The sequence below is a fragment of the Bos taurus genome, chromosome 11 (assembly GCF_002263795.3).
Source record: "Bos taurus isolate L1 Dominette 01449 registration number 42190680 breed Hereford chromosome 11, ARS-UCD2.0, whole genome shotgun sequence".
NCBI classification, from domain to species: Eukaryota; Metazoa; Chordata; class Mammalia; order Artiodactyla; family Bovidae; genus Bos; species Bos taurus.
The window spans coordinates 24,091,882-24,104,443 of NC_037338.1; the positions used below are offsets into that span (position 1 = coordinate 24,091,882).

General features: G+C 40.5%; 1 long non-coding RNA gene across 2 annotated transcripts in view; it reads right to left on the minus strand.

The window, feature by feature from the left end:
- The window catches only part of LOC112448761 (uncharacterized), a 244,102-nt gene that overhangs the window by 120,887 nt on the left and 110,653 nt on the right, over positions 1-12,562 (minus strand). The window contains exon 4 of one of the 2 annotated variants that reach the window (XR_003037124.2): positions 11,616-12,206. The exons of the other annotated variant lie outside the window; for it this stretch is intronic. This is a non-coding gene — a long non-coding RNA (uncharacterized lncRNA). Of the gene's footprint in view, positions 1-11,615; positions 12,207-12,562 lie in introns of those variants that run through there. 2 annotated transcript variants of the gene reach the window in all.

The window sequence follows — 12,562 nt, forward strand, 5'->3', positions numbered from 1 at the left end:
TCTAATGAAACATTTATCCCTTATATTTTTCATTAGATCAATCTAATGATGCCGTTCATAGTAAAAATGATGACATCTCATTTCTATTTGAAGACCATATGGCTAGTAGAGTATTTGAGTAACACTGATCCAGCCAGTGGTGATACAGCACAAAGAACTTGGCTGCAGTACTGCCCACACATTTACAGAATGTATTAAAAGCAACTAGCTCCGCCCTATATTTGAATTTGGACAAACTAAATCATTGCCCTTTGCTATAATAAACCCAAAGTGAATTAATCATCAACTTTTCATCATGGAATACCAACAGCTATGAGATAATCCACTTGTCTTAACATTTTAAAATGAAAATTCAAAAGTGAAAGAAATTAGGTGCAGCCTCCCTCAACCTCAGTTCTTTCCTCATTTTCCTCAACTTAATTCTATCTCTTTTTGACCACAAAAGATTTCAGATTGAGTGTTCCCTCACTGCTGGGCATCTCTATTGAGAATCACGAGAGAAGGTGCTGGAAATGCAGAATGGAAACCAGACACAGGGTAGACAGCAGAAGGAACAGAGAGTTCTGTGGGGAACCCGTGGGGCAGTGAGGGAAACTGAGGGAACTTAAATCCAGACCTCATGTCAGTGCTCTGAAGAGGTCTGTGATGAGGCTGGGAGTGAAGATGGGTTTAAGAGGCAACATGCTTGTACCACTTTTCTACTGCTCCCAGAAGAAATTACCACGAATGCAGGGGCTTAAAAAACACAGATGTATAGTCATACAGTTCTGTAGGTTAACAAGTCCAACACAGACCATGCCAGGCTAAAATCAAAGTGTCAAGTTGCTTTCCAAAAGCTCTAGGATCCTTGCATTTTCCAGCAGCTACACATCCCCCACATCCATGGACTCATGGCCTCTCCCACCATCTTTAAAGCCAGAAATGGCAGGTGACGTGTCTTTCATATCATATCACCCTGACTTTCTCTTCTGCTGCTCCCTTCCATATTTAAGGACTCTTGTGATTAGACTGAGTCCACCCAAATAACCCAGGATTCTCTCTGCATCTCAATTTTAATCATATCTGCAAAGTCCCCTTTGCCACATAACATAACATATTCCAAGGTCTAGGCCTTGGATATCTCTGGTGGCGCAGGGAGACACTGCCTGCCTACCACAGTGCTACAGGTAAGAGGTGATTTGGCAAGAAGTTATCCTTGTTTTCTCTCGTTCTTGCTCCCCTCAGTCAGCTTGCCACTCAGAAGTCAAAGAACTTCAATACATCCATCCCAGTGTGGCTGTCCTCTGCTCGCCAGACTCCTTCTGTGGCATCTTGCCTTTCTAAATAAAACCTTTGCACTTTATCACAGACCACAAGGGTCAACATAATTTGGTCCTCTATATTTGAAACTTATTGCCCCATGCTTAAAGTAAGAAATTCATTTTTAAATCATAACTTAGCACATACACACATGCATGTACATATATTTAATTCCACAAAGCAACACTTACCCTTACTATGCACTGTGATACCTTGAATCCTGACCCATCCTTTTCTCTTTTTAGTTCATTGTTAATGCTGTTTGCAACCCACTGATGAACTGTGACTTTCGGTTTGGAAAATACTGATCTGGCCCTGCCTCTTACTCCTGGCACTGTATCACATTCTCTCAGAACTAGAAACACTGACCCCCAACCTCATAAGAACCTCTGATGGAAATATTTTCCCTGGAACTTCTCAGGATCTGCGCCCTCACCTTATCTGGGTGTCTACTCTGTTGTTCCTTCCTCTAAGAGACTGGTCCTGACCGCTTGCCTAATAATCCTTCTCCTTACCCCAAGCATCATCTTCCATCCTTGATCTTGCTTTAGTTTTTCTTCACAACACTTAAATATGGCTTTGCATATGATGTCTTTGCTTCTTCTCTCCTACTAGACTGAAAGGTGCACTAGACTGTCTTGTTTATGGCTTGTTTATGACATAATCCTAGTGCTTGAACTAGCATGTCCTGAAGGAGGAAAAACTCAAAACTTAGTTATAGAATGAATAAATAAAATGTGAGTGAATAAATGGATTGGTAGATCTATGATTATATGGGTTATTAGAAGATATGATTAGTAAGTATTATTACATTATAACATATAATAACAATAAATATAGGTAATTATCCTTTACTGATTATCTATATTATTCTAGATACCATGAAGGGCATCTTAAATAAATTACTTCTAGTTGTCACACAGTTCTATGAGGTAGCAATTTTTACAAATGGGGAAACTGAAGTCAGGAGAAGTTAGGTTTCTGGTCCAGGGTTAACAGGGTTTGTGACAATAATCAATTTTTATCACACTGTTGTTCAGTCACTCAGTCGTATCTGACTCTTTGCAACCCCATGGACTGCAGCATGCCAGGCTTCCCTGTCCTTCACCATCTCCCAGAGCTTGCTCAAACTCATGTCCATTGAGTCAATGATGCCATCTAACCATCTCATCCTCTGTCGCCCCCTTCTCCTCATGCCTTCAATCTTTCCCAGCAGCAGGGTCTTTTCCAATGAGTCAGCTCTTAGAATCAGGTGCCCAAAATATTGGAGCTTCAGCTTCAGCCTCAGTCTTTCCAATGAATATTCAAGGTTAATTTCCTTTAGGATTGACTGGAATTTTTATCATACTTAACTTTTGTTAGCAGGCATTATTATTATTCTCATTTTATAGATTATTGTTGAGAATAATAATCTATGGTCATTTTACAGATTACTGTTGGGAATAATAGTCTGTAAAACTTCAGTTTTATAGACTGGAAAATCCAGGTACAGAAGATGACTTGTTCAAAGTCAAATAACTAGTAAGTAGTGGCTCCAGCCAGAGAAGGCAATGTCACCCTACTCCAGCCAGTACTCTTGCCTGGAAAATCCCATGGACGGAGGAGCCTGGTGGGCTGCAGTCCATGGGGTCGCTAAGAGTCGGACATGACTGAGCGACTTCACTTTCACTTTTCACTTTCATGCATTGGAGAAGGAAATGGCAACCCACTCCAGTGCTCTTGCCTGGAGAATCCCAGGGACGGGGGAGCCTGGTCGGCTTCTGTCTATGGGGTCGCACAGAGTTGGACACGACTGAAGCGACTTAGCAGCAGCAGCAGTGGCTCCAGCAATCCAGTGTAGGCCATCTGGGACCAGGTCAGTGTTCACAGCCTAAATTCCTTTGCTGCTCAAAGTAAGGTCCAAGCGGCAGCAGCACCAGCAATACTTGAGTGTGTGTGTGCACGCTAAGTCACTTCAGTCGTGTCCGACGCTTTGTGATCCCATGGACTGTAGCCCGACAGACTCCTCTGTCCATGGGATTCTCCAGGCAAGAATACTAGAGTGGGTTGCCACGCCCTTCTCCAGAGGATCTTTCCCACCCAGGGATTAAACCTGCATCTCACATGCCTCTTGCATTGGCAGGTGAGTTCTCTATCACCAGCGCCACCTGGGAAGCCAGCAGCACTTGGGAACTTACTCAACATGCAGAGTTTCATGCCCTTCCCCCAAGCCTACACGCCAGGAAGAACCCCAGGTGATTCATAGACACAATAAAGTTGAGAAGCTCTGCCTTAAACATACTGCCACTCAGACAGGCGAGCAGAGTTGGACAGAAAGAATTTTATGACAATAGGACTGGAACATATATAACACTTTAACCGGGAGTATTAAGTATAATTTTGCATTAATTTAACAGAAGTATAATTATCTGAAACAAAACGAAAGGAAATTGCTGAACTTCCGATAAATGACTATTATATTTTCCTTATTCTTAACTTCATGTTTCAGCTTTAGTTCACATCAACCCTGTTATGGAGGATGAAATGTTAAAATTGTTCCCTTCTTCCCTCCTCCTTTCTCTTTTCCCTACCTCCACATTTATCTTGGTGTTTTACTGTTTTTCTGCCCTAAAATATGTAACATTTCCATTCCGTTCACAACCATAATCCCCTAGGTGTTTCATCTTAGGTCCGTACTTCTTTGGAGTCAATGATCCTATATGTGCCTTTGTCATATCTTCTCCATTTCTGAGTTCAGTACTCTGACTGACCTTTTGATTCTCTGGGGTTTTTGTTTGGCTTGGTTTGTGTCGGTTTTGTTTTTGTCAAGGAGTACTTTTACAAAGGGATCATAGGGATCATATTCCATAAATTCTTCCATATTTAAGAATGTTTACTTGCTACCTTATAAATGAATGAAAACTTGGCCAATTATAATATCTGGGGCCACATATTCCTTCCGAACTCTGTAGCAGCTACTCTGTTGTCTCCTAGAATTACATTTGGGAAGAAGTCTGAAGCTATTCCAGGCACTGACCTCTTAAAGGTGAATTGCTTCTTCTCTCCAAAAGTACTTCCATTATTTTAACTTCTGTTTTTTAATCTTTGATAATTTTGATATAATGTGTAACTTGAGCAGAATATATCTTGATCTAGACAGCTATATTTCACCCCACCCCGAGTACAGTCTTTTCAACATGGTCATTTGGTTCTTTTTTTTATTTTAGGAGAATGTTTTTGAATTATTATTTAAAACACTGTCTTCCATGTCCATGTCTTTTAGGGGCATAACTCCTGTTAGGAGTCCTTTGTCTAGAGGACACCTCCTCTCTAATCGTTCTAGTTTCTCTTTTTCTTTATCCACACATTCATGAAATTAACTCAAGCTTCTCCTTCATGATAGCGATTTGATCTGAAGCTTTGCCTATTCTGCCTTTGCTGTTTGGGGTTCACTGGTTATCTGTAATGGAATTATGTTGGCAAGGGCTGGACATTTACAATATTTCAAAGTTCTGCTGGATGAACAGGAGTTGAGGAGTGGGAGAATGAACCCAAGCTAAATGCAGTCTTTAATGAGGTACCAGCACTGAACTCTTCAGAATGTCTTTGTTACAGTGGCTGAAGAATGAGTCTCCTGGGACTGTAGATATTTTCCATGAACTTACCCATGGCTTAATGAAAGAGTCCTCAAGTCCCCACCTGACCCTCTGACCCTGCTTTGGTGGTTTCTGTACCACACTGTGTGATGTCACAGCCTGCTTCTCCTAGCTGCATCAGATCAGGTTTGAGACCAGGGAGTTAGAAATCCATTCATCTTTGAAATATTCTCAGAAATATTAGGCACAGGGTAACTGTGCCTAACAAAATAACCCAATCCCACCATCTGTCTGAAGAAGTATAAAAAGTGGTTCCTTAATGCAAATCAAAACTAACAATAGGCACCACCTCATTCAAGTCAGAGTGGCCATCTTTAAAAAGTCTCAGTTCAGTTCAATCGCTCAGTCTTGTCTGACTCTGCGACCCCATGAATTGCAGCACGCCAGGCCTCCCTGTCCATCACCAACTCCCGGAGTTCACTCAGACTCACGTCCACTGAGTCAGTGATGCCATCCAGCCGTCTCATCCTCTGGCGTCCCCTTCTCCTCCTGCCCCCAATCCCTCCCAGCATCAGAGTCTTTTCCAATGAGTCAACTCTTTGCAGTCTACAAATAACAAATTCTGAAGAAGGTATAGAGGAAAAAGAAACCCTCCTACGGTAATGATGGAGATGTAAATCGGTGTAGTTACTATAGAAAACATCACGGATGTTCCTTAAAAAACTCAAAATAGAGCTACCATATGATCCACAATCCCACTCCTGTGCATATATCCAAATAAAACTCTAATTTGAAAAGAAACATGTATCCCTATGGTCATAGCAGCACTGCTCACATTAGCGAAGACATGGAAGCAGTTAAGTTCATTAACAGATGAATGGATAAAGAAATGGTGCATATACACAATGTAATACTACCTTGCCATAAAAAAGAATGAAATAATGCCATTTGCAGCAACATGGATGTGCTTAGTCACTCAGTCATGCCCAACTCTTTATTACCCCATGGACTGTAGCCCACCAGGCTCCTCTGTCCATGGGGATTCTCCATGCAAGAATACTGGAGTGGGTTGCTATGCCCTCCTCCAGGGGATGTTCCCAACCCAGGACTGAACCCAGATCTCCTGCATTGCAGGCAGGTTCTTTACTGTCTGAGCCACTAGGGAAGCCCAAGAATACTGGAGTGGGTAGCCTATCCTGTCTCCAGGGGATCTTTCCAACCCAGGGATCAAACCTAGATGTCCCACATTGCAGGCAGATTCTTTACCAACTGAGCTACCAGGGGAGCCCAGCAACATGGAGAGACCTAGAGATTACCATACTAGTGAAATAAGTCAGAAAGAGAAAGAAAAATACATTATGATGTCACTTATATGTGGAATCTAAAATATGACTCACATGAACCTATTTACAAAACAGAAACAGATTCATAGATGTAGAGAACAGACTTGCGGTTGCCAGTGCTAGGCAAGGGGAGGGATGCATTGGGAATTTGGGATTAGCAGATGTGAATTATTATATACAGAATGGATAAACAACAAGGTCTTACTGTATGTCTATATATAACTGAATCATTTTGCTGTACATCAGAAACACAACATTGTAAAGCAACTATATTTAATTACAAAATAAGTTAAATTTTTTAAAAAGTCAGCATTTTAAGAAACCACATTCATTAAATGTCATTGGATTGTGAGAGAAAGCTGGGGCAGGGCCAGGTATCGGCTATGCTGAGCTATTTGACTTTTACCCTGTGCTAACCAGGAGCCACTGAGAGGTTCGGGTTTTGTTTGTTTGTTTGTTTTTGTTTTTTAAGCAAAGAAATAACACAGTTATACTTGTGCTTCAAACAGATTACTCTGGAAATAATGTGCAGGATAAATCTGAGATGGTCAAAGTCAGTGGTTAAAAAGGCTATTGGGAAGCTGGAGAAGAAATGAAGAATTCAGTAGTTATTTAGAGGTATGACAAGGAGGAGTAGGTAAATGGATTGGCTCAGGGAATCCAGATCCTAGCTCTAAGAACCGCTATTTAGGCTCTACATGTACATGTGCATCTGTGCTGGCATGTCTAACTCTTTGCGACCCCATGGACTATAGCCCACCAGGCTTCCCTGTCCATGGGATTTTCCTGGCAAGAATACTGGAGTGGGTTGGCATTTCCCCCTTCAGGGGATCTTCCTGATTCAGGGATTGAACCCATGTCTCCTGCATTACAGGCAGATTCTTTACTGCTTCCCCACAGGGTCTGGAAATACCCAGGAAAGGAAACTGGGGGCACACATAGATCCCAGGTGCTCCTTCCATATGACTGACGGAAAAAACATGAGCATCAAACAGTAATAAGCGAATCTGAAGACTGAAAGTCAAGGAAAATATAATTCTAAACTCTGTTAGAAGACATCTCAAAATGATTCATATAAAACCTGCCCTCTAAATGGATAAATGTTTTTGTATGGCTGAGTCCCTTTGCTGTCTACCTGAAACTATCACCACATTGTTCACTGGTTATATTCTAAAATAAATAAAAAGTGTTTGTTTGTTTTTTTTTAAAAGCCCTATCTTCTAATTTTGTCTAGGGTTGGGGTAAGGAATATTATTTGATTTTGTTTCCATGGACTGGGAAAGGAAGAGGTGGAGAGAAACCAGAAAAGAAAAAAAAAAAAAAAACAGAAAATAACAAAAAGCTTCCTTGAAGACCTTTTAAAGATGCATCTCTTAATTGCCATCTGATTTTTATATCACCATGACATCATCTTGCCATTTGCCTCAGTGACTCAATGGTAGGTTTCATTCTTCTCCAAGATGTTCTCAAACTTTTTTCCCTGGAAACACACTAAGGGAACGAAGATGGGTCCTGGAGTTCAGCAGATCTGGCTTTCAGTCCTGGCTCTGCCACAGGTCAGCAACATGATCTAGAGACCACGTCATTCCTCCCTACATCTCTGTTCCCTCCTGGGGAAAATACAAACTCAGAGTTTCAGAGGAGTAACTGAAGGGATGTAGGTTACAGTTTCTAGTATATAGCTTGCCAAATAACAGGTGCTCTATGAAAGTTTGATTAACGTAGCTCAAGCTTGTGATGCATGTGGAATAGAGAGGGATAGGAGATGAAGAAGGAACACAACAAATGTGCATGTCAGACTAAGGCATTAGTGGGCAAACATTTAAGAACTTTAAGAAGGGAAGGAAAATAGATTTGTTTGCAGGAGCCAAGCTACAGCATGTTACTCAGTTAGGAAATATATGTAATAATCTAAGTAAGCAATAATGAACTTAGGCAGGATAGTGGTAGCAAGACTAAAAAGAAAGAATAATTTTCTTAGATATTCAGCAAGATTATTGATTACTAGTGGTAGTGTAAAAGAGAGAGGAGACTAAAATGGCTCCAGTTTCTAGCCTGAAAGATAATGCATGGTCCTATTCAAAAGACAATGAACAGAGGAGGAAAAGTAAGTGTAAAGATGAAGACAAGTAGCTCACTTATTGAATGATTCCTATGGGAATCATAGCTTCCCTGGTGACTCAGTTGGTAAAGAATCCACCTGCAACGCAGGAGACCCAGGTTCAATCCATGGGTGGGGAATAAGGAGAAGGAAATGGCAACCCACAGTATTCTTGCCTGGAAAATTACATGGACAGAGGAGCCTGGTGGGCTACGGTCCATGGGGTCACAAAGAATCGGACACGACTTAGCAACTAAACCACACCATTCAACAAACACTGTGGAAGGTCTAAAATATCAGAACATGTGGCATGCAGCAAGGAACCTACAAAGATGACCCCATTCCTCATGGAACTTAGATGCTAGCAAGAAAGTTAACTAGATAAAAGTATTCAAGAAAAGTGACCCAGGAAGTGTGATACCGGAGAGCATTCAAGGAAAGTGATCCAGGAGAGAAGTATATGTGAAAGTCTTGAGGCTGAAAGAAATACCACCTTTACAGAAGTAAGGGAGCTCTCAGGCTGAAGTGAAGAGAGGAAGGCACCTGATGAGGATAGAGGTGTTTCCAGATTGCCCAGGTGCTGACGGACCATTTCAAGAATGTGGGCTTACAGTCAAAGGAATGGATAAAGAAGATGTAGTATATATAGCAATGGAATATTACCCAGCCATTAAAAAGAATGAAATAATGCTATTCGCAGCAAGATAGATGGACCTAGAGATTGTCATACTGAGTGAAATAAGGCAGACAGAGAAGGAGAAATATTGTATGACATGCTTTATATGTGGAATCTAAAAAGAAATGATACAAATGAACTTAGAAAGAGACTCACAGACTTAGAGAATGAACTTATGGTTGCCAGGGGGAAGGATGAGGAAAGGGATAATTAGGGAGTTTGGGATGGACATGTACACACTGCTATATTTAAAATGGATAACCAACAAGGACCTACTGTATAGCACATGGAACTCTGCTCAATCTTATGTGGCAGCCTGGGCGGGAGAGGAGTTTAGGGGAGAATGAATACATATTTCACCGGAAAATCATGTGGACAGAGGAGCATCATGGGCTCCTCTATATGTATGGCTGAGTCCCTTCACTGTTCACCTGAAACAATCACAACACTGTTAATCAGCTACATCTAACACAAACTTTAAAAGTTTAAAAAGAAAAGAAATAAATTAACCATCCTAGAAGAAAAGAAGAATATGGGCTTTATTGAGGTCATTGATGAGTTTTGAACAGTAATCTGAGATATGGTCAGACTCATATTTGGAAATTTCACTCTAACTGCAGTAAGGAGAATGCTTTAAGGATATGCACTTGTCAGACTAGAAGTTCTGAAAAGCCCACCTGCCACAGAAAATCTAGACACCGGATAAAAAAATGCAAATGTAAGTTCAAATGCATTGCTCAGCTTACAAGAAAGAAACAGAAATCCCCAAAACTTATAAAATTAATATGCTGAAACCAAAATGGTAGGCAAACTCAGCAGCCAGAAGTGCCCTGGGATTAAATGTTAACACCACAAAACTAGAGTTTTGGGGACCAATGGCTGTCTGGGAGAACAGGAGCTTAAACTTTTGGCCCATTGAAAGAACAGCATTGTCAGGACATTTAAAAGACCTACACTCAGTGAAAAAGACAGCTAGAAGAAAATCCATTTACTTCTAGAAGAAGAGGAGGTAAGGATACCTATTTATCTCTAGGTGGGGTAAAATATGGTCTTCAAAAGTGCTTAAAAAACAACAACATGATACTGTTATCTTACTTTAAATTTTGATTTGTTACAAAATAGAAATAGACTCACATAAATACAAAACCAACTTATGATTACCAAAGGAGATCATGGTGATGCAGGTCAGTGGAGAGAAAAATTAGAAGTTTGGGATTAACAGACACACACTAGTATATATAAAATAGACAAACCACGAGGACCTACTATATAGCACAGGGAAGTATACTCAATACCTTGTAATAATCTGTAATAGAAAAGAATCTTAAAAAGTAGCTATATAAAACTGTGTATAAACTAAATAGACATTTCTCCAAAAGAGACATACAGATGGCTAACAAACACATGAAAAGATGCTCAACATCACTCATTATCAGAGAAATGCAAATCAAAACCACTATGAGGTACCATTTCACGCCAGTCAGAATGGCTGTGATCCAAAAGTCTACAAGCAATAAATGCTGGGGAGGGTGTGGAGAAAAGGGAACCCTCTTACACTGTTGGTGGGAATGCAAACTAGTACAGCCACTATGGAGAACAGTGTGGAGATTCCTTAAAAAACTGGAAATAGAACTGCCATATGACCCAGCAATCCCACTGCTGGGCATACACACCGAGGAAACCAGAATTGAAAGAGACACGTGTACCCCAATGTTCATCGCAGCACTGTTTATAATAGCCAGGACATGGAAGCAACCTAGATGTCCATCAGCAGATGAATGGATAAGAAAGCTGTGGTACATATACACAATGGAGTATTACTCAGCCATTAAAAAGAATACATTTGAATCTGTTCTAATGAGGTGGATGAAACTGGAGCCTATTATACAGAGTGAAGTAAGCCAGAAAGAAAAACACCAATACAGTATACTAACGCATATATATGGAATTTAGAAAGATGGTAACAACAACCCTGTATGCGAGACAGCAAAAGAGACACAGATGGTTCGATGCAGGATACAGGATGCTTGGGGCTGGTGCACTGGGATGACCCAGAGGGATGGTATGGGGAGGGAGGGGGGAGGAGGGTTCAGGATGGGGAACACATGTATACCTGTGGCAGATTCATTTTGATATATGGCAAAACCAATACAATATTGTAAAGTTAAAAAATAAAATTAAATTAAAAAAAAAAAGAGACACAGATTTACAGAACAGTCTTTTGGACTCTGTGGGGGTGGGGGATGATTTGGGAGAATGGCATTAAAACATGTATAATATTATATAAGAAACGAATCGCCAGTCCAGGTTCAATGCAGGATACAAGAAGCTTGGGCCTGGTACACTGGGATGACCCAGAGGGATGGTATGGGGAGGGAGGTAGGAGCAGGGTTCAGGATGGGGAATACATGTACACCTGTAGCGGATGCATGTTGATGTATGGCAAAACCAATACAATATTGTAAAGTAAAAAAAAAAAATTAAAAAATAATAATAATAATAATTAAATAATTTAAAAATAATAATAATAAAAAATTTTTTAAAAACTGTGTATAACTGAATCACTTCGCTGCATACCTGAAACTAACACATATTGTAAATTAACTATACTTCAATTTTAAAATGGTTACATAATTTAAAAAAAGGAATTACTTTAATCACAAACACACACACACAAAGTTCACTATGCATCACTTTATTTTACTCTCTAGGCCAGGGAGATAATGAAAATCTCCTAGTTAAGTGCTCATGCTACTCTGTTATCTGAAATTTACCACTAAAATAATGTAGATTTTCCTTAAAGCTTCCAGGAAGCACAGGGACTTCTGGGCAACGTTTAACATTCATGATAATATCTAATATTTGTTACATGAGTTAAATTTTACAAAATGCTATTAAAACAAGCGATAGCCCTATTCTCTCTTCTGGGAAAGCCTGATTACCCAGCGTCAAGTCCTTAAGGAGCTCACCTGCCTTTACTTGTGAGCTCTACATATTGACTCCCTGAATAATGGCCCAACGAATGAAGCAACTACATTTCCTTCTCTTAGGTTTCTTGTACAGATTAGCCATTCCATCTCTTCTCTTCACAGGCAATTTCCAGTTGTATGTCTCTCTCTAAGCCAGTGTTAAAGAAAATGGAGGTGAATTCTGTTTCCACAGCTTATAAGTTGTGTGACTCTGTGCAAGTTACTGACCCCCATTTCCTTCATCTGTAAAAGTGGAAACAGAAACACATACTTGAGATTACTTTGAGGCCAGATAACAGAGATTTATATATGCATACCTGGATTTTATTACATTTTATGCCTTCCTGGGCATCCTTGAACTTAAAGTGAAAGTGAAGTCACTCAGTCGTGTTCCACTCTTTGTGACCCCATGGACTGTAGCCTACCAGGCTCCTCCCTCCATGGGATTCTCCAGGCAAGAGTACTGGAGTGGGTTGCCATTTCTTTCTCCAGGGAATCTTCCTGACCCAGGGATCGAACCCAGGTCTCCTGCATTGCAGGCAGACGATTTAACCTCTGAGCTACCAGGGAAGCCCTTGAACTTAACCGTTACTCAAAAA